The sequence below is a fragment of the Hippoglossus stenolepis genome, chromosome 16 (genome assembly GCF_022539355.2).
Source record: "Hippoglossus stenolepis isolate QCI-W04-F060 chromosome 16, HSTE1.2, whole genome shotgun sequence".
Lineage (NCBI taxonomy): Eukaryota > Metazoa > Chordata > Actinopteri > Pleuronectiformes > Pleuronectidae > Hippoglossus > Hippoglossus stenolepis.
The window spans coordinates 21,732,371-21,755,110 of record NC_061498.1 but is presented as its reverse complement, the minus strand read 5'-3'; the positions used below and the strand labels follow the sequence as shown (position 1 = coordinate 21,755,110).

Below are 22,740 nucleotides of genomic sequence, written 5' to 3'. Positions count from 1 at the left end.
GCTGCTACATAAAAGATTAAGATTTCAAATCTTTCAAAGATGAAACGGCATAATTCTCCTATCTTTCATATTCACTTTCTATTACACAAGGACACTAATTCCAGAAGGAAATAACAACCTTACACTCACCTTCACGATACAAGTATTTGGGCTAAAGTTGGGTCTAATGCATTAGCCGGGAATCAACTGCCTCTCGCGTGGCAGGCGAATTCTACCACTGAACTACCAATGGCATATTTATATGCAAATTTCACCTTCTTTTTTCCGATTTGAAAGTCCACTTAAGGTTAGTATACCGTGCCTGGACAGTTTGTCTGATATTTTTCGACTGCAGATAGAAAGAGAGGTACTGAGACACGCTTTCTTGGCGTGACCGCCAACTGTGCAAATCGGTAAGAAAGGAGCAGGTTTGTATTTTTCTCAAGCCTGACATAGCTATGTCTGTTACTTTTAATGTGAACAACCAACTGCAAGACAAAAAGAGAAGGTCTGAACTCCATGCAATCCTTATCTATAAACACCGTAAGAGCTGTGATTGTCCGCTTTGGTAGCATCGCATTTCCGGCAGACTCGCAGCCAGTTTTGAATTGAGTTGAAGGAACAAAAACGGACGACATCTTTCTTTTCCTCGTTGCCGTTCTTTAAAAGTCATTGCTCTTCAGAATCTATCAGCTCCAACTCCAACACGATCCGCTTAGTAACTTTCGGCATTGTTTGTGAAGTAAAAAATAAGCGGACAGGAAACCGGAAGACACTCAACACTAGCATAGAAACTCTAACGCCACTAGCGTTTCGGCTGTGTATTTGCAGCACGACTCACGCACAGCTTTGAATGCTCGGCCCCCGCGCACCTACGGCATAAATGTATATATTATATCACCTCCTCAGAAATATTATTGAATGTTAGGGTTATAGCAGCTATGGACCTCTCTGTCTGTATCACTGTCAGTCTCTATTTTCTGCACTTAATAAAAAAGCACTACCTGGTCTGCAAGTAGCCCAACTTGTAGCTGGCTCTGTGTTTCACCAGAAACTTACAACTACTCTTTGATTTCTACAGCAGGAACCACAAATGCACCTTAAAGCACACGAGTCAATCCACTTAAGAGTCTTTTCAAAGAGTCTTGTTGATAGAACACTGGAATCTTATTGGAATAAGAAGATTATATAAGATAACATGACACATGCCCTGTGAGGGTTGAACTCACGACCTTCAGATTATGAGACTGACGCGCTGCCTACTGCGCCAACGAGGCCTATTATCTACACAAATGTGGACAAAAGAGTTGTGTAAAACAAATAGAAATATGAAAGACTACTTGTCCGTCACATACCCATACGTGTCAAATGTCTGAACATTTTAGTTACATGTGTGGATTCTAGAACATTGATCTCCAGTACTGTGTCCAAATAGTCCAAATGTTATTTACAAAGCCATTGGGTCAGGACAAGTGTTACTGTCAAAACTTTCAATAATCCGGAACAAAAGTTACCAGGTGATGACATATCCACGCTTGTGAAGTCATTTTGAAACAATTATTGCTAGTAGTGGAAGTATGTAGTCCATGTAAAACTCAGAATCCCTTCCTAGTTAACTTTGAGTATTTTACCACAATAACAATAGTCCTCTTGATGGCCAAACAACTCACACCTGGGGCAGGGTGGGGCTAAAAGCCCAGCTGGCCTGCCACAAACAACAGCCCCAATACAAAAGTGATTTAGACCTGAAGGGCCCAGGCTTTTGATCCTATGAGCTTCTTAGACATACCTTCATACCCATACCCTGTAAACAGAAAGCTGTGTGGTGTCTTTATGTTGCCTATTGATGAACAGTTCTTTCTTGCAGTGCCTGCTCTCAATTTCAAGTCAAAGTCGTTGCCACATAAAAGATTAAGATTTCAAATCTTTCAAAAGATGAAACGGCACACTTTCCTATCTTTTCATATTCACTTTCTATTACACAAGGACACTAATTCCAGAAGGAAATAACAACCGTTACACTCACCCTTCGCGATACAAGTATTTGGGCCAAAGTTAGTCTAATGCATTAGCCGGGAATCGAACCCGGGCCTCCCGCGTGGCAGGCGAGAATTCTACCACTGAACCACCAATGCATATTTATATGCAAATTTCACCTTCTTTTTTTCCGACGAGGTCCACTTAAGGTGCCAGTATACCGTGCCTGGAACGTTTGTCTGATATTTTTTCGACTGCAGATAGGAAGAGAGGTACTGACACCCGCTTCTTGGCGTGACCGGCCAACTGTGCAACGGTAAGAAAGGAGCAGGGTTTGTATTTTTCTCTCAAGCCTGACATAGCTATGTCTGTTACTTTTAATGTGAACAACCAACTGCAAGACAAAAAGAGAAGGTCTGAACCCATGCAACTTTATCTATAAACACCGTAAGAGCTGTGATTGGTCCGCTTGGTAGCATCGCATTTCCGCAGACTCGCAGCCAGTTTTGAATTGAGTTGAAGGAACAAAACGACGACATCTTTCTTTCTCGCTGTTTATGAAAAAGTCATTGCTCTTCAGAATCTATCAGCTCCAACCTGCAACACGATCCGCTTTAGTAACTTTCGCATTGTTTGTATAAAATAAGCCAGACAGGAAACCGGAAGACACTCAACACTAGCATAGAAACTCTAACGCCACTAGCGTTTCGGCTGTGTATTTGCAGCACGACTCACGCACAGCTTTGAATGCTCGGCCCCCGCGCACCTACGGCATAAATGTATATATTATATCACCTCCTAGAAATATTATTGAATGTTAGGTTATAGCATATGGACCTCTGTCTGTATCACTGTCAGTCTCTATTTTTCTAAGATCTTCTAATAAAAAAGCACTACCTGGTCTGCAAGTAGCCCAACTTGTAGCTGGCTCTGTGTTTCACCAGAAACTTACAACTACTTCCCTTTTGATTTCTACAGCAGGAACCACAAATGCACCTGAAGCACACGAGTCAATCCACTTAAGAGTTCTTTCAAAGAGTCTTGTTGATAGAACACTGAATCTTATTGAATAGGAAGATTATATAAAATAATATGACACATGCCCCGCGGTGAGGGTTGAACTCACGACTCAGATTATGAGACTGACGCACCGCCTACTGCGCTAACGAGGCCTATTGTCTACACAAATGTGGACAAAAGAGTTGTGTAAAACAAATAGAAATATGAAAGACTACTTGTCCGTCACATACCCATACGTGTCAAATGTCTGAATTTTTTTGTTACATGTGGATTCTAGAACATTGATCTCCAGTACTGTGTCCAAATAGTCCAAATGTTATTTGCAAAGCCATTGGGTCAGGACAAGTGTTACTGTCAAAACTTTCAATAATCTGGAACAAAAGTTACCAGGTGATGACATATCCACGCTTGTGAAGTCATTTTGAAACAATTATTGCTAGTAGTGGAAGTATGTAGTCCATGTAAAACTCAGAATCCCTTCCTAGTTAACTTTGAGTATTTTACCACAATAACAATAGTCCTCTTGATGGCCAAACAACTCACACCTGGGGCAGGGTGGGGCTAAAAGCCCAGCTGGCCTGCCACAAACAACAGCCCTAATACAAAAGTGATTTAGACCTGAAGGGCCCAGGCTTTTGATCCTATGAGCTTTTTAGACATACCTTCATACCCATACCCTGTAAACAGAAAGCTGTGTGGTGTCTTTATGTTGCCTATTGATGAACAGTTCTTTCTTGCAGTGCCTGCTCTCAATTTCAAGTCAAAGTCGTTGCCACATAAAAGATTAAGATTTCAAATCTTTCAAAAGATGAAACGGCACACTTTCCTATCTTTTCATATTCACTTTGTATTACACAAGGACACTAATTCCAGAAGGAAATAACAACCGTTACACTCACCCTTCGCGATACAAGTATTTGGGCCAAAGTTAGTCTAATGCATTAGCCGGGAATCGAACCCGGGCCTCCCGCGTGGCAGGCGAGAATTCTACCACTGAACCACCAATGCATATTTATATGCAAATTTCACCTTCTTTTTTCCGACGAGGTCCACTTAAGGTGCCAGTATACCGTGCCTGGACAGTTTGTCTGATATTTTTTCGACTGCAGATAGAAAGAGAGGTACTGACACCCGCTTCTTGGCGTGACCGGCCAACTGTGCAACGGTAAGAAAGGAGCAGGGTTTGTATTTTTCTCTCAAGCCTGACATAGCTATGTCTGTTACTTTTAATGTGAACAACCAACTGCAAGACTATAAAGAGAAGGTCTGAACCCATGCAACTTTATCTATAAACACCGTAAGAGCTGTGATTGGTCCGCTTGGTAGCACGATTTCCGCAGACTCAAGAAATAGTTTTGAATTGAGTTGAAGGAACAAAAACGGACGACATCTTTCTTTTCCTCGTTGCCGTTCTTTATGAAAAAGTCATTGCTCTTCAGAATCTATCAGCTCCAACTCCAACACGATCCGCTTAGTAACTTTCGGCATTGTTTGTGAAGTAAAAAATAAGCGGACAGGAAACCGGAAGACACTCAACACTAGCATAGAAACTCTAACGCCACTAGCGTTTCGGCTGTGTATTTGCAGCACGACTCACGCACAGCTTTAAATGCTCGCCCCCCAAGGCATTCCACGGCATAAATGTATATATTATATCACCTCCTCAGAAATATTATTGAATGTTAGGGTTATAGCAGCTATGGACCTCTCTGTCTGTATCACTGTCAGTCTCTATTTTCTGCACTTAATAAAAAAGCACTACCTTGGTCTGCAAGTAGCTCAACTTGTAGCTGGCTCTGTGTTTCTACCAGAACTTACAACTACTTGATTTCTACAGCAGGAACCACAAATGCACCTTAAAGGACACGAGTCAATCCACTTAAGAGTCTTGTTGATAGAACACTGAATCTTATTGAATAAGAAGATTATATAAGATAATATTACACATGCCCCGTGTGAGGGTTGAACTCACTGACCAGATTATGAGACTGACGCGCCTGCCTACTGCGCCAACGAGGCCCATTTTCTACACAAATGTGGACAAAAGAGTTGTGTAAAACAAATAGAAATATGAAAGACTACTTGTCCGTCACATACCCATACGTGTCAAATGTCTGAACATTTTAGTTACATGTGTGGATTCTAGAACATTGATCTCCAGTACTGTGTCCAAATAGTCCAAATGTTATTTACAAAGCCATTGGGTCAGGACAAGTGTTACTGTCAAAACTTTCAATAATCCGGAACAAAAGTTACCAGGTGATGACATATCCACGCTTGTGAAGTCATTTTGAAACAATTATTGCTAGTAGTGGAAGTATGTAGTCCATGTAAAACTCAGAATCCCTTCCTCAGTTAACTTTGAGTATTTTACCACAACAATAGTCCTCTTGATGGCCAAACAACTCACACCTGGGGCAGGGTGGGGCCAAGCCCAGCTGGCCTGCCACAAACAACAGCCCCAATACAAAAGTGATTTAGACCTGAAGGGCCCAGGCTTTTGATCCTATGAGCTTCTTAGACATACCTTCATACCCATACCCTGTAAACAGAAAGCTGTGTGGTGTCTTTATGTTGTCATTGATGAACAGTTCTTTCTGCAGTGCCTGCTCACCTCTGCCGTGTGCTACATAAAAGATTAAGATTTCAAATTTTCAAAAGATGAAACGGCACACTTTCCTATCTTTCATATTCACTTTCTATTACACAAGGACAATTAATTCCAGAAGGATATAAATAAACCTTTACACCTCACCCTTCACGATACAAGCATTTGGGCCAAAGTTAGTCTAATGCATTAGCCGAATCAACCTCGGCCTCCCCGCAGCAGGCGAATTCTACCACTGAACCACCAATGCATATTTATATGCAAATTTCACCTTCTTTTTTTCCGCATTTCCAGGTCCACTTAAGGTGCCAGTATACCGTGCCTGACAGTTTGTCTGATATTTTTCGACTGCAGATAGAAAGAGAGGTACTGACACGCTTCTTGGCGTGACCGCCAACTGTGCAACGGTAAGAAAGGAGCAGGTTTGTATTTTTCTTCAAGCCTGACATAAAGCTATGTCTGTTACTTTAATGTGGAACAACCAACTGCAAGACAAAAGAGAAGGTCTGAACCCATGCAACTTTATCTATAAACACCGTAAGAGCTGTGATTGGTCCGCTTGGTAGCATCGCATTTCCGGCAGACTCGCAGCCAGTTTTGAATTGAGTTGAAGGAACAAAAACGGACGACATCTTTCTTTTCCTCGTTGCCGTTCTTTATGAAAAAGTCATTGCTCTTCAGAATCTATCAGCTCCAACTCCAACACGATCCGCTTAGTAACTTTCGGCATTGTTTGTGAAGTAAAAATAAGCGACAGGGAAACCGAAGACAATCAACACTAGCATAGAAACTCTAACGCCACTAGTTGCCGCTGTGTATTTGCACGATCACGACAGCTTTGAAATGTCGCCCCGCGCACTCTACGGCATAAATGTATATATTATATCACCTCTCAGCCACATTGAATGTTAGGGTTATAGCAGCTATGGACCTCTCTGTCTGTATCACTGTCAGTCTCTATTTTCTGCACTTAATAAAAAAGCACTACCTGGTCTGCAAGTAGCCCAACTTGTAGCTGGCTCTGTGTTTCACCAGAAACTTACAACTACTCTTTGATTTCTACAGCAGGAACCACAAATGCACCTTAAAGCACACGAGTCAATCCACTTAAGAGTCTTTTCAAAGAGTCTTGTTGATATAACACTGGAATCTTATTGGAATAAGAAGATTATATAAGATAACATGACACATGCCCCGTGTGAGGGTTGAACTCACGACCTTCAGATTATGAGACTGACGCGCTGCCTACTGCGCCAACGAGGCCTATTTTCTACACAAATGTGGACAAAAGAGTTGTGTAAAACAAATAGAAATATGAAAGACTACTTGTCCGTCACATACCATACACAAAATAAATGTCTGAACATTTTAGTTGGGCATGTGTGGATTCTAGAACATTGATCTCCAGTACTGTCCAAATAGTCCAAATGTTATTTGAAAGCCATTGGGTCAGGACAAGTGTTACTGTCAAAACTTTCAATAATCTGGAACAAAAGTTACCAGGTGATGACATATCCACGCTTGTGAAGTCATTTTGAAACAATTATTGCTAGTAGTGGAAGTATGTAGTCCATGTAAAACTCAGAATCCCTTCCTAGTTAACTTTGAGTATTTTACCACAATAACAATAGTCCTCTTGATGGCCAAACAACTCACACCTGGGGCAGGGTGGGGCTAAAAGCCCAGCTGGCCTGCCACAAACAACAGCCCCAATACAAAAGTGATTTAGACCTGAAGGGCCCAGGCTTTTGATCCTATGAGCTTCTTAGATGATGCAGCTTCATACCCATACCCTGTAAACAGAAAGCTGTGTGGTGTCTTTATGTTGCCTATTGATGAACAGTTCTTTCTTGCAGTGCCTGCTCTCAATTTCAAGTCAAAGTCGTTGCCACATAAAAGATTAAGATTTCAAATCTTTCAAAAGATGAAACGGCACACTTTCCTATCTTTTCATATTCACTTTGTATTACACAAGGACACTAATTCCAGAAGGAAATAACAACCGTTACACTCACCCTTCGCGATACAAGTATTTAATAGTTAGTCTAATGCATTAGCCGAATCGAACTCCGGGCCTCTCAAGGCAGGCGAATTCTACCACTGAACCACCAATGCATATTTATATGCAAATTTACCTTCTTTTTTTCCGACGAAGGTCCACTTAAGGTGCCAGTATACCGTGCCTGGACAGTTTGTCTGATATTTTTCGACTGCAGATAGAAAGAGAGGTACTGACACCCGCTTCTTGGCGTGACCGGCCAACTGTGCAACGTAAGAAAGGAGCAGGGTTTGTATTTTTCTCAGCTTCCGACATAGCTATGTCTGTTACTTTTAATGTGAACAACCAACTGCAAGACAAAAAGAGAAGGTCTGAACCCATGCAACTTTATCTATAAACACCGTAAGAGCTGTGATTGGTCCGCTTGGTAGCATCGCATTTCCGGCAGACTCGCAGCCAGTTTTGAATTGAGTTGAAGGAACAAAAACGGACGACATCTTTCTTTTCCTCGTTGCCGTTCTTTATGAAAAAGTCATTGCTCTTCAGAATCTATCAGCTCCAACTCCAACACGATCCGCTTAGTAACTTTCGGCATTGTTTGTGAAGTAAAAAATAAGCGGACAGGAAACCGGAAGACACTCAACACTAGCATAGAAACTCTAACGCCACTAGCGTTTCGGCTGTGTATTTGCAGCACGACTCACGCACAGCTTTGAATGCTCGGCCCCCGCGCACCTACGGCATAAATGTATATATTATATCACCTCCTCAGAAATATTATTGAATGTTAGGGTTATAGCAGCTATGGACCTCTCTGTCTGTATCACTGTCAGTCTCTATTTTCTGCACTTAATAAAAAAGCACTACCTGGTCTGCAAGTAGCCCAACTTGTAGCTGGCTCTGTGTTTCACCAGAAACTTACAACTACTCTTTGATTTCTACAGCAGGAACCACAAATGCACCTTAAAGCACACGAGTCAATCCACTTAAGAGTCTTTTCAAAGAGCATCCTCTTGTCTTGTTGATATAACACTGGAATCTTATTGGAATAAGAAGATTATATAAGATAACATGACACATGCCCCGTGTGAGGGTTGAACTCACGACCTTCAGATTATGAGACTGACGCGCTGCCTACTGCGCCAACGAGGCCTATTATCTACACAAATGTGGACAAAAGAGTTGTGTAAAACAAATAGAAATATGAAAGACTACTGTCCGTCACATACCCATACGCAATAAATGTCTGAACATTTTAGTTACATGTGTGGATTCTAGAACATTGATCTCCAGTACTGTGTCCAAATAGTCCAAATGTTATTTACAAAGCCATTGGGTCAGGACAAGTGTTACTGTCAAAACTTTCAATAATCTGGAACAAAAGTTACCAGGTGATGACATATCCACGCTTGTGAAGTCATTTTGAAACAATTATTGCTAGTAGTGGAAGTATGTAGTCCATGTAAAACTCAGAATCCCTTCCTAGTTAACTTTGAGTATTTTACTACAATAACAATAGTCCTCTTGATGGCCAAACAACTCACACCTGGGGCAGGGTGGGGCGAAAGCCCAGCTGGCCTGCCACAAACAACAGCCCCAATACAAAGTGATTTAGACCTGAAGGGCCCAGCTTTGATCCATGAGCTTCTAGACATACCTTCATACCCATACCCTGTAAACAGGAAAGCTGTGTGGTGTCTTCTATGTTGCCTATTGATGAACAAGTTCTTCTTGCAGTGCCTGCCTCACCTTCAAGTCAAAGTCACATAAAAGATTAAGATTTCAAATCTTCAAAAGATGAACAGCACACTTTCCTATCTTTCATATTCCACTTTCTATTACACAAGGACACTAATTCCAGAAGGAAATAACAACCTTTACACTCACCCTTCACGATACAAGTATTTGGGCCAAAGTTAGTCTAATGCATTAGCCGGGAATCGAACCCGGGCCTCCCGCGTGGCAGGCGAGAATTCTACCACTGAACCACCAATGCATATTTATATGCAAATTTCACCTTCTTTTTTTCCGACGAGGTCCACTTAAGGTGCCAGTATACCGTGCCTGGACAGTTTGTCTGATATTTTTTCGACTGCAGATAGAAAGAGAGGTACTGACACACGCTTTCTGGCGTGACCGGCCAACTGTGCAACGGTAAGAAAGGAGCAGGGTTTGTATTTTCTCTCAAGCCTGACATAGCTAAGGTCTGTTACTTTAATGAACAATAACTGCAAGACAAAAAGAGAAGGTCTGAACCCATGCAACTTTATCTATAAACACCGTAAGAGCTGTGATTGGTCCGCTTGGTAGCATCGCATTTCCGGCAGACTCGCAGCCAGTTTTGAATTGAGTTGAAGGAACAAAAACGGACGACATCTTTCTTTTCCTCGTTGCCGTTCTTTATGAAAAAGTCATTGCTCTTCAGAATCTATCAGCTCCAACTCCAACACGATCCGCTTAGTAACTTTCGGCATTGTTTGTGAAGTAAAAAATAAGCGGACAGGAAACCGAAGACACTCAACACTAGCATAGAAATCCTAACGCCACTAGCTGCCGCTGTGTATTTGCAGCACGACCACGCACAGCTTTGAATGCTCGGCTCCCGCGCACCTACGCATAAATGTATATATTATATCACCTCCTCAGAAATATTATTGAATGTTAGGTTATAGCAGCTATGACTTTCTGTCTGTATCACTGTCAGTCTCTATTTTCTGCACTTAATAAAAAAGCACTACCTGGTCTGCAAGTAGCCCAACTTGTAGCTGGCTCTGTGTTTCACCAGAAACTTACAACTACTCTTTGATTTCTACAGCAGGAACCACAAATGCACCTTAAAGGACACGAGTCAATCCACTTAAGAGTCTTGTTGATAGAACACTGGAATCTTATTGGAATAAGAAGATTATATAAGATAATATTACACATGCCCCGTGAGGGTTGAACTCACGACCTTCAGATTATGAGACTGACGCGCTGTCATTGCGCCAATGAAATATCTACACAAATGTGGACAAAGAGTTGTGTAAAATAAATAGAAATATGAAAGACTACTTGTCCGTCACATACCCATACGTGTCAAATGTCTGAACATTTTAGTTACATGTGTGGATTCTAGAACATTGATCTCAGTACTAAAGTCCAAATAGTCCAAATGTTATTTGCAAAGCCATTGGGTCAGACAAGTGTTACTGTCAAAACTTTCAATAATCTGGAACAAAAGTTACCAGGTGATGACATATCCACGCTTGTAGTCATTTTGAAACAATTATTGCTAGTAGTGGAAGTATGTAGTCCATGTAAAACTCAGAATCCCTTCCTAGTTAACTTTGAGTATTTTACCACAATAACAATAGTCCTCTTGATGGCCAAACAACTCACACCTGGGGCAGGGTGGGGCCAAAGCCCAGCTGGCTCTGCCACAAAACAACAGCCCCAATACAAAAGTGATTTGTATCTGAAGGCCCAGGCTTTGATCCAATGAGCTTTTAGACATACCTTCATACCCATACCCTGTAAACAGAAAGCTGTGTGGTGTCTTTATGTTGCCTATTGATGAACAAGTTCTTCTTTGCAGTGCCTGCTCTCAATTTCAAGTCAAAGCGTTGCTACATAAAAGATTAAGATTTCCTACCTTCAAAAGATGAAACGGCACACTTTCCTATCTTTTCATATTCACTTTCTCTATTACACAAGGACACTAATCTCCAGAAGGATATAACAACCTTACACTCACCCTTCACGATACAAGTATTTGGGCTAGTTAGTCTAATGCATTAGCCGAATCGAACTCCGGGGCCTCCCGCGTGGCAGGCGCAGAATTCTACCACTGAACCACCAATGCATATTTACATGCACCTCACCTTCTTTTTCCCGACGAGGTCCACTTAGTGCCAGTATACTGCAGCCTGGATAGTTTGTCTGATATTTTTTCGACTGCAGATAGAAAGAGAGGTACTGACACCCGCTTCTTGGCGTGACCGGCCAACTGTGCAACGGTAAGAAAGGAGCAGGGTTTGTATTTTTCTCTCAAGCCTGACATAGCTATGTCTGTTACTTTTAATGTGAACAACCAACTGCAAGACTATAAAGAGAAGGTCTGAACCTGATGCAATTTCCCTTAATTATAAACACCGTAAGAGCTGTGATTGGTCCACAGTAGCATCGCATTTCCGGCAGACTTCCGCAGCCAGTTTTGAATTGGAGTTGAAGGAACAAAAACGGACGCATATCTTTCTTTCTCGCCGCTTCTTTATGAAAAGTCATTGCTCTTCAGAATCTATCAGCTCCAACTCCAACACGATCCGCTTAGTAACTTCGCATTGTTTGTGAAGTAAAAAATAAGCGGATATGTAAAACCGAAGACACTCAACACTAGCATAGAAATCCTAACGCTACCAGCGTTTTCGGCTGTGTATTTGCAGCACGACTCACGCACAGCTTTGAATGCTCGTCTCAAGCAAGACCTACGGCATAAATGTATATATTATATCACCTCTCAGAAATATTATTGAATGTTAGGTTATAGCAGCTATGGACCTCTGTCTGTATCACTGTCAGTCTCTATTTTCTGCACTTAATAAAAAGCACTACCTGGTCTGCAAGTAGCCCAACTTGTAGCTGGCTCTGTGTTTCACTACTAGAAACTTACAACTACTCTTTGATTTCTAAGTAGCAGGAACCACAAATGCACCTTAAAGCACACGAGTCAATCCACTTAAGAGTCTTTTTCAAAGAGTCTTGTTGATAGAACATTGAATTCATTGGAATAGGAAGATTATATAAAATAATATGACATGCCTGCGGTGGAGGGTTGAACTCACGACCTTCAGATTATGAGACTGACGCGCTGCCTACTGCGCCAACGAGGCCTATTATCTACACAAATGTGGACAAAAGAGTTGTGTAAAACAAATAGAAATATGAAAGACTACTTGTCCGTCACATACCCATACGTGTCAAATGTCTGAACATTTTAGTTACATGTGTGGATTCTAGAACATTGATCTCCAGTACTGTGTCCAAATAGTCCAAATGTTATTTACAAAGCCATTGGGTCAGGACAAGTGTTACTGTCAAAACTTTCAATAATCCGGAACAAAAGTTACCAGGTGATGACATATCCACGCTTGTGAAGTCATTTTGAAACAATTATTGCTAGTAGTGGAAGTATGTAGTCCATGTAAAACTCAGAATCCCTTCCTAGTTAACTTTGAGTATTTTACCACAATAACAATAGTCCTCTTGATGGTCCAAACAACTCACACCTGGGGTGGTGGGTGGGGCTAAAAGCCCAGCTGGCCTGCTACAAACAACAGCCCCAATACAAAAGTGATTTAGACCTGAAGGGCCCAGGCTTTTGATCCTATGAGCTTAGACATACCTTCATACCCATACCCTGTAAACAGAAAGCTGTGTGGTGTCTTTATGTTGCCTATTGATGAACAGTTCTTTCTTGCAGTGCCTGCTCTCAATTTCAAGTCAAAGTCGTTGCCACATAAAAGATTAAGATTTCAAATCTTTCAAAAGATGAAACGGCACACTTTCCTATCTTTTCGTATTCACTTTCTATTACACAAGGACACTAATTCCAGAAGGAAATAACGACCGTTATACTCACCCTTCGCGATACAAGTATTTGGGCCAAAGTTAGTCTAATGCATTAGCCGGGAATCGAACCCGGGCCTCCCGCGTGGCAGGCGAGAATTCTACCACTGAACCACCAATGCATATTTATATGCAAATTTCACCTCTTTTTTCTCCGACGAGGTCCACTTAAGGTGCCAGTATACCGCTGGACAGTTTGTCTGATATTTTTCGACTGCAGATAGAAAGAGAGGTACTGACATACGCTTCAAGCGTGACTGCCAACTGTGCAACGGTAAAGAAAGGACAGGTTTGTATTTTCTCTCAAGCCTGACATAGCTATGTCTGTTACTTTAATGTGAACAACCAACTGCAAGACAAAAAGAGAAGGTCTGAACCCATGCAACTTTATCTATAAACACCGTAAGAGCTGTGATTGGTCCGCTTGGTAGCATCGCATTTCCGGCAGACTCGCAGCCAGTTTTGAATTGAGTTGAAGGAACAAAAACGGACGACATCTTTCTTTTCCTCGTTGCCGTTCTTTATGAAAAAGTCATTGCTCTTCAGAATCTATCAGCTCCAACTCCAACACGATCCGCTTAGTAACTTTCGCATATTTGTGGCAAAAATAAGCGACAGGAAACCGAAGACACTCAACACTAGCATAGAAACTCTAACGCCCACTAGCGTCGGGCTTGCAGTATTTCCAGCAATGACTCACGCAGCTTTGAATGCTCTTGCCCCGCGCACCTACGGCATAAATGTATATATTATATCACCTCTCAGAAATATTATTGAATGTTAGGTTATAGCAGCTATGACCTCTCTGTCTGTATCACTGTCAGTCTTCATTTTCTGCACTTAATAAAAAGCACTACCTGTCTGCAAGTAGCCCAACTTGTAGCTGGCTCTGTGTTTCACCAGAAACTTACAACTACTCTTGATTTCTACAGCAGGAACCACAAATGCACCTTAAAGCACACGAGTCAATCCACTTAAGAGTCTTTTTCAAAGAGTCTTGTTGATAGAACACTGGAATCTTATTGAATAGGAAGATTATATAAAAATAATATGACACATGCCCCTGTGAGGGTTGAACTCACGACCTTCAGATTATGAGACTGACGCGCTGCCTACTGCGCCAACCAGGCCTATTATCTACACAAATGTGGACAAAGAGTTGCAAAATAAATAGAAATATGAAAGACTACTTGTCCGTCACATACCCATACGTGTCAATGTCTGAATCTTTAGTTACATGTGTGGATTCTAGAACATTGATCTCCAGTACTGTGTCCAAAATAGTCCAAATGTTATTTGCAAAGCCATTGGGTCAGGACAAGTGTTACTGTCAAAACTTTCAATAATCTGGAACAAAAGTTACCAGGTGATGACATATCCACGCTTGTGAAGTCATTTTGAAACAATTATTGCTAGTAGGAAGTATGTAGTCCATGCAAACTCAGAATCCCTTCCTAGTTAACTTTGAGTATTTTACCACAATAACAATAGTCCTCTGATGGCCAAACAACTCACACCTGGGGCAAGGGTGGGCTAAAGCCCAGCTGGCCTGCCACAAACAATAGCCCCAATACAAAGTGATTTAGACCTGAAGGGCCTGAAAGCTTTGATCCTATGAGCTTCTTAGACATACCTTCATACCCATACCCTGTAAACAGAAAGCTGTGTGGTGTCTTTATGTTGCCTATTGATGAACAGTTCTTTCTTGCAGTGCCTGCTCTCAATTTCAAGTCAAAGTCGTTGCCACATAAAAGATTAAGATTTCAAATCTTTCAAAAGATGAAACGGCACACTTTCCTATCTTTTCATATTCACTTTGTATTACACAAGGACACTAATTCCAGAAGGAAATAACAACCGTTACACTCACCCTTCGCGATACAAGTATTTGGGCCAAAGTTAGTCTAATGCATTAGCCGGGAATCGAACCCGGGCCTCCCGCGTGGCAGGCGAGAATTCTACCACTGAACCACCAATGCATATTTATATGCAAATTTCACCTTCTTTTTTTCCGACGAGGTCCACTTAAGGTGCCAGTATACCGTGCCTGGACAGTTTGTCTGATATTTTTTCGACTGCAGATAGAAAGAGAGGTACTGACACCCGCTTCTTGGCGTGACCGGCCAACTGTGCAACGGTAAGAAAGGAGCAGGGTTTGTATTTTTCTCTCAAGCCTGACATAGCTATGTCTGTTACTTTTAATGTGAACAACCAACTGCAAGACTATAAAGAGAAGGTCTGAACCCATGCAACTTTATCTATAAACACCGTAAGAGCTGTGATTGGTCCGCTTGGTAGCATCGCATTTCCGGCAGACTCGCAGCCAGTTTTGAATTGAGTTGAAGGAACAAAAACGGACGACATCTTTCTTTTCCTCGTTGCCGTTCTTTATGAAAAAGTCATTGCTCTTCAGAATCTATCAGCTCCAACTCCAACACGATCCGCTTAGTAACTTTCGGCATTGTTTGTGAAGTAAAAAATAAGCGGACAGGAAACCGGAAGACACTCAACACTAGCATAGAAACTCTAACGCCACTAGCGTTTCGGCTGTGTATTTGCAGCACGACTCACGCACAGCTTTGAAATGCTCACTCAAGGGCACCTACTTCGGCATAAATGTATATATTATATCACCTCCTCAGAAATATTATTGAATGTTAGGTTATAGCAGCTATGGACTCCTCTGTCTGTATCACTGTCAGTCTCTATTTTCTGCACTTAATAAAAGCACTACCTGGTTCAAAAGTAGCCCAATCAGCTGGCTCTGTGTTTCACCAGAAACTTACAACTACTCTTTGATTTCTGCTGTTAGAACCACAAATGCACCTTTTAAAGGACACGAGTCAATCCACTTAAGCAGTCTTTTTCAAAGAGTCTTGTTGATAGAACATCAATCTTATTGAATAGGAAGATTATATAAGACAATATTACACACGCCCGTGTGAGGGTTGAACTCACGACCTTCAGATTATGAGACTGACGCGCTGCCTACTGTTAACGAGGCCTATTATCTATACAAATGTGGAGAAATGAGTTGTGTAAAACAAATAGAAATATGAAAGACTACTTGTCCGTCACATACCCATACGTGTCAAATGTCTGAACATTTTAGTTACATGTGTGGATTCTAGAACATTGATCTCCAGTACTGTGTCCAAATAGTCCAAATGTTATTTACAAAGCCATTGGGTCAGGACAAGTACATTAAGCCAAACTTTCTAATAATCCGGAACAAAAGTTACCAGGTGATGACATATCCACGCTGTGAAGTCGCTTGAAACAATTATTGCTAGTAGTGGAAGTATGTATCCATGTAAAACTCAGAATCCCTTCCGAGTTAACTTTGAGTATTTCACAATAACAATAGTCCTCTTGATGGCCAACAACTCACACCTGGGGCAGGGTGGGGCTAAAAGCGCAGCTGGCTCACAAACAATAGCCCTAATACAAAGTGATTTAGACCTGAAGGGCCCAGGCTTTTGATCCTATGAGCTTTAGACATACCATACCCATACCTGTAAACAGAACGCTGTGTGGTGACTTTATGTTGCCTATTGATGAACAGTTCTTTCTTGCAGTGCCTGCCTCACTTCTGTCAAAGTCAAGTACATAAAAGATTGAGATTTCAAATCTTTCAAAAGATGAAACGGCACACTTTCCTATCTTTTCATATTCACTTTCTGTTACACAAGGACACTAATTCCAGCAGGAAATAACAACCATTACACTCACCCTTCACGATACAAGTATTTGGGCCAAAGTTAGTTTAATGCATTAGCCGGGAATCGAACCCGGGCTTCCCGCGTGGCAGGCCAGAATTCTACCACTGAACCACCAATGCATATTTATATGCAAATTTCACCTTCTTTTTTTCCGACGAGGTCCACTTAAGGTGCCAGTATACCGTGCCTGGACAGTTTGTCTGATATTTTTTCGACTGCAGATAGAAAGAGAGGTACTGACACCCGCTTCTTGGCGTGACCGGCCAACTGTGCAACGGTAAGAAAGGAGCAGGGTTTGTATTTTTCTCTCAAGCCTGACATAGCTATGTCTGTTACTTTTAATGTGAACAACCAACTGCAAGACTATAAAGAGAAGGTCTGAACCCATGCAACTTTATCTATAAACACCGTAAGAGCTGTGATTGGTCCGCTTGGTAGCATCGCATTTCCGGCAGACTCGCAGCCAGTTTTGAATTGAGTTGAAGGAACAAAAACGGACGACATCTTTCTTTTCCTCGTTGCCGTTCTTTATGAAAAAGTCATTGCTCTTCAGAATCTATCAGCTCCAACTCCAACACGATCCGCTTAGTAACTTTCGGCATTGTTTGTGAAGTAAAAAATAAGCTGAACCTAAATGAATTGATGGATTATTGTCAGTAATGGTCGAGTATCTGAGTAGACATATTGTATATCAAGCAGTCTTGTTGTAATCACAGTCCACGGTCAGCTGCCACCTTGATCATGGTCCACCACCACTATCAGATGCCAGCACGATACAGGATGCGCCATTGCGATCACGATCTCTGATTCGCAATCCACCATCATGATCTACAATGTGGCTGCAGCGAACGACAAGGCATAAATGCCACATACTGACAGCTAAAACAAGCCGATTTTCTATTAACAATGATTTATTTGTCACTGCTTCGTTCACGTGTGTCCAGATACTAAACCAATCATTACTAAAGGAATGCCTTCCCATAATTATCTCAGTGGATCGGTTTCTCTCCTGTGTGGATGCCGATGTGACGTGTCAGACTGAAATACTTGGTGAACCTCTTGTCACAAAAGCTGCAGCTGTAGGGTTTCTCTCCACTGTGGACGCGGATGTGACGTTTCAAACTGCCATTCTGGGTGAACCTCATTTCACAAAAGCTGCAGCTGTAGGGTTTCTCTCCAGTGTGGGCGTGGATGTGACGTCTCAGACTGCCATTCTGAACTTCATGTTCTGTTGCATACAAATACAAAAACAAACAAACACTGACTTATCATCTAAAGCTGCAGTGTGTGTGTAATCAGCATGATTGGTTATACACATTTATTCATTTAATTAAATAAAGCAAGTGTCCATATGAGTCCATGCCCTAAAGTTTAAATGTACTTAAGATGCAATACAACCTTTATAAGTCAGTTTTCTACTAAATATCAATCACTTCCTGGCGGAGGATCACTTTTGACATGGTACAAGAACCCAACCTGAGCTAATGTAAAATGACAGCTACCCTGAGGATATCCATCTCTGTGGCGGACAGTCTGAGCATCTGAACTTCTAACGGTGTTCAACTCGCCCTTCAGCTGTTTTACCTCCTCCGTTAGCCAGGACACCTTGGCTCACAGCGACGCCATGTGTTTGTCTACCAAATTGACGATCTGACTGGCCGTTTGCCTCCATGATGGAGGAGAGCTGTGAATGAAGATCCATAGCTTCAACGACCCTCCTTACCAGCCAGAGAAACACGTAAGCACTATTAATGTACTTATCTGATAATACTCTAAAAAAGTATAAAAGTGTAAATTTATAATATATAAAGTAGAGACCTTTTATTCAAAGGTTCAAAGGTTCAAAGGTTCAAAGGCTTTATTGTCATATGCAATCAAAGCAATCAAATTCTTAGTTCTCTTGTCTCTGCCTGGTGCCGTCAGTTATTAAAATAAAAATGTAAATAAAAAGGTTGGAAACAATCATAAAAAAATAGAAACATTTAAATATATATACATACTGAAAACTTAAGTTGAATCATAAAAAAGGGATAATAGATAATTAACAACTGAAGTAGATAAGGGGATTTAGGTGAGTAAAAGAATTAGTCATAGTGCAAACTGATTTTATTTAAATTTTTGTTTAGATTTTAAGAGAAATATGAAAACTTAATATTCAATTCACTTGAGCACTAATCTGGAATTAAAGCAGCTCAAAATTAAAGCTATGAGTGTCACTGCAATTACAATTTTTAGAGTCCTAACTGTAAATAATATACCTGCTATATATATATATATCATACATAACTACTCTACTACAATAAAATAAGTTATGATCAAATCAATCTGTATATGAGGAAGAAAACATCATCTATTTAATCTAAATGACTACTAACAGCCGTCAGCTGCTTCCAAACTCTCCCCTCGTGTGTGCACTGCCCCACAACACGACGATGGACTATCAGAGGCACTGCTTGAGAGAGAAGAAATGTCCAAATTCAGTCCAAATTCTGTGAGAAGTCAGAACATCTTTGTAAATCAGAATCAGATTACACACCCAGATTTTCATTTGGATGTGAATGTTTTGTTGTTTTTGCCAGTAATGCTACCTGAGTAAAATGTGGCCTTGTGCTTGGCATGTATTTACTGTATGTGGAAGTTTTTTTTGCCAAAAACATCCTGACAGACATGGGCCAAACCACTTCCTGTTGGGATGTTTTTAAGTGCCACATTAGAGGGCCAAACCAGTTTTCTCTTTTTCTCACATCTTTGGAACAACTCAGTTGATTATGTTTGTCTTTGAAATTCTCCCGTCCGACACTGATGGCCCATCTTTAGCTCTTGTTTGTATGATATAATAAATCATGGGCAGCACAGGCCGATTGTGAGAATGCTATGTGCACTTTATTAATGTTATTTAAAACCGATTCTGTTCAACATGACTGTTGATAACCTTTTCATGTCTATCACACCAGGATAAGATCACAGATCATAAGATCAGTCAGTCATAAGTGAAACATGGTGGTTGTGAATTCAAATGGTCGTCCACTAAACCCTGATTTGAGTTTGGAAACCAAAGACAATGTAATGAGCACATCTACAAAGCAGCCATTCAGAATATAGTATGAAGTCATGCAAAACTATAATAATTTAAACTCCCTGTAGACATGCTCTCAAGACTGATATCATACTGCACAGTCTGTAAGCAGTCATACTGCCCCCCCATTATTATTATTATTATTACAGTACTTAACACCGTACATTATTAAGAAAATAAACATATTTTATATGAAACAAAAAAAAAAATTTTCTGTATTGTTTATTGTGTTAAATAAGTTTTCATATTGGTGTGTATCAGCAAACATTAACGCTGATACTTTTGTGTGTGACGGGCTCATATCTGCTGACTTTTATTGGGCTGTATAATGAGAAACTGTGATTGGAACTTGCAAAACATGCAAACGCCTGTAAACAACAGGATCAAAGGGGGATCATTGTTGTTTTATATACCATTTGTAATTGAATGGGGGTGAATGAGCCTAATTAGTTGATGCCTGAATGTAAAATGTGCGATGTTTAAGAATGAAAGCTTCAAGACTTGTCTGTCAGGTCTAAGTGGAACATTTACCGGAAGGAACACAGTGGCGATGAAGATTACAAAAGATTTCAGCTTTATTGCACTTGCCCTCTCAACTTTACTACTGTTCTTTATTTCAATCAATCAATCAAATTTTATTCGTATAGCCCATATTCACAAATCACAATTTGTCTCATCGGGCTTTAACAACGTGTGACATCCTCTGTCCTTAACCCTCAATAAGAGTGATGAAAAAGAACGTAGAAACCTCAGAGAGCCACATGGGAGGGATCCCTCTCCCAGGACGCACAGAAGTGCAATAGATGCCACGTGTAACGTGAAACATCAGAAAGATAAGGGTATTTACAGCATTGGTTGGAATAACCAGTTTGTAGCCTAATGGAAGGTAAATGAATTGATGAATTATTGACAATAAAGTATCTGAGTAGACATATTGTATATCAAGCAGTCTTGTTGTAATCATAGTCCATGGTCAGCAACCACCATGATCAGGATCCACCATCACGATCGGATGCCACGATAGTCCACAATCCACAGTCATGATCCACTGCCGCCATCAGCTGCCACCATCAGCTGCCACCTCGATCATGGTCCACCACTACTATCAGATGCCAGCACGATACAGGATCCGCCATTATTATCGCGATCAGCCAGCGCGATACAGGATCCGCCATTACGATCACAAACTTTGATTCGTGATCCACCATCATAATCCAGGATGTGGCCGCAGCCGCGGCCCTGGATCTGCGGACGATAAGGCAAAGGGACTCCGGGGAAGAAGTCAAGTCAGTAACATGTATTGATGAGATATTAATTTATTTGATGTGATAAGGATGAGAAGAGGAAGGAGAAGCTTACTTATATGGTCCAAATGAAGCAGTCTCTTCTATGATGATTTTTGCCATTTGATCATAATGAAAATCTATATCAATAAGTTCCAAACCTTTGAAGATGTAGATATTGATGAAGAACCTTTGATTTGATATGAAATGTCCTGGACCGTCCTGCTTCTGTCTGCATGATTTCATTACATCAGTGTAAATTCTGTCTGTCAACAGATTCAATTCTAATTTTTTCTAATCTTATAGTTGGGTCTTGGTTTTCTGTACTTGCAGTTGTATGTCTAAAACTTGAAACTTGATGGACCAAGGAAGAACCCAGTAACTTTTGTAGTGGATTTGATTAAGTGGTTAGATCCAGGAATAAGTTTTTCCAATTTCTTTAACATTGCAATATAGGATGGTTGTTTCACATTTTAATGACTTTCTAAACAAGTAATGCAGAGATCTTTTTGAAAACAATCAGGCCTATTTAGGGGACTGATATCTGCGAGTTTGCAACATTGATTGAATTTAAGGGGACTGGTAGGCCTTGACAGAAGTATGTTCTCAGAGTACCATCCTAGTTGTAATTGTACTTGAGTCCCAGATGTGTGACAACAGCAATAGATGAAAACCAAAGAGTAAATCAAAAACAATGCCAAACAAAATGAGATCATTACATCACGGAAAAGTGCTTTGAATCTTGAGAATGAAATGGGTAATTTTACATCATATCTGTAATGGAGATTGGAGCAGGTCCAAATAAGCTTTTAGGGTCATCTGTAGAAATGTAAAGTAAAAGACATCCAGTTTGAGGCAGCAGTGGTCATGGTTTTTTTAGAATACAGGACAGGATGTTTAATATCCCTTGTACGTTTGAAGGTCTTCTGCAGAATTTAGGTTTCCAACTACCAGTAGATGTAAGCAGGTGTTAGTGGCCACCAGTGGATGTTAGGGACGTTAGTGTCGTGGTGTTTTGGCCTTGTGGCAGCAGTGGGCTTGAAATGATGCTGTGACTCAAACTAAACTGACAGTACAGTGTGTTTACAACCTACCTTTAGCATCTGTGCAGTCTGAGGCTTTGAAAACATCAGTAAAAGAGGATAAAACAGCAGTCAAATCAAAACGAGTCATGAGCAGACTGCAGCCATTGGACTTAGAATGACTTCATATCCTCATAAAAACGATGTGTAACAGAAATTAGTTTTATTTTCATTTGAATCACTTTATATCAATATGAGAGATACTAATCAAACAATTAATCAGCACAACAACAAGATCAGAACTTGTAAATGATGGTGTTGTTACATGGCACATGGGTATAGGAAGAACCCATTATTCTAACCACATCAGGCCGGATTTGGACAAAGGTGTGAATCCAGGAAATTTTCACTTTCTTTAACATTGCAAAATATTGTGTTTTTCTAAAG

The 22,740-nt window shown here is 40.8% G+C and overlaps 8 non-coding genes across 8 annotated transcripts; all 8 read right to left on the bottom strand.

Annotated features, from left to right (window-relative positions):
* Positions 1-2,043: 2,043 nt before the first annotated feature.
* trnag-gcc lies at positions 2,044-2,114 on the bottom strand. Its single transcript has one exon. It is a non-coding gene; the product is annotated as a tRNA-Gly (tRNA).
* A 1,799-nt stretch (positions 2,115-3,913) lies between these two features.
* On the bottom strand, positions 3,914-3,984 carry trnag-gcc. Its single transcript has one exon. It is a non-coding gene; the product is annotated as a tRNA-Gly (tRNA).
* Positions 3,985-6,774: 2,790 nt separating this feature from the next.
* On the bottom strand, positions 6,775-6,847 carry trnam-cau. Its single transcript has one exon. It is a non-coding gene; the product is annotated as a tRNA-Met (tRNA).
* A 1,815-nt stretch (positions 6,848-8,662) lies between these two features.
* Positions 8,663-8,735, bottom strand: trnam-cau. Its single transcript has one exon. It is a non-coding gene; the product is annotated as a tRNA-Met (tRNA).
* A 773-nt stretch (positions 8,736-9,508) lies between these two features.
* trnag-gcc lies at positions 9,509-9,579 on the bottom strand. The gene has a single exon. It is a non-coding gene; the product is annotated as a tRNA-Gly (tRNA).
* A 3,662-nt stretch (positions 9,580-13,241) lies between these two features.
* Positions 13,242-13,312, bottom strand: trnag-gcc. The gene has a single exon. It is a non-coding gene; the product is annotated as a tRNA-Gly (tRNA).
* A 1,786-nt stretch (positions 13,313-15,098) lies between these two features.
* trnag-gcc lies at positions 15,099-15,169 on the bottom strand. Its single transcript has one exon. It is a non-coding gene; the product is annotated as a tRNA-Gly (tRNA).
* A 1,791-nt stretch (positions 15,170-16,960) lies between these two features.
* Positions 16,961-17,031, bottom strand: trnag-gcc. Its single transcript has one exon. It is a non-coding gene; the product is annotated as a tRNA-Gly (tRNA).
* Positions 17,032-22,740: the final 5,709 nt, after the last annotated feature.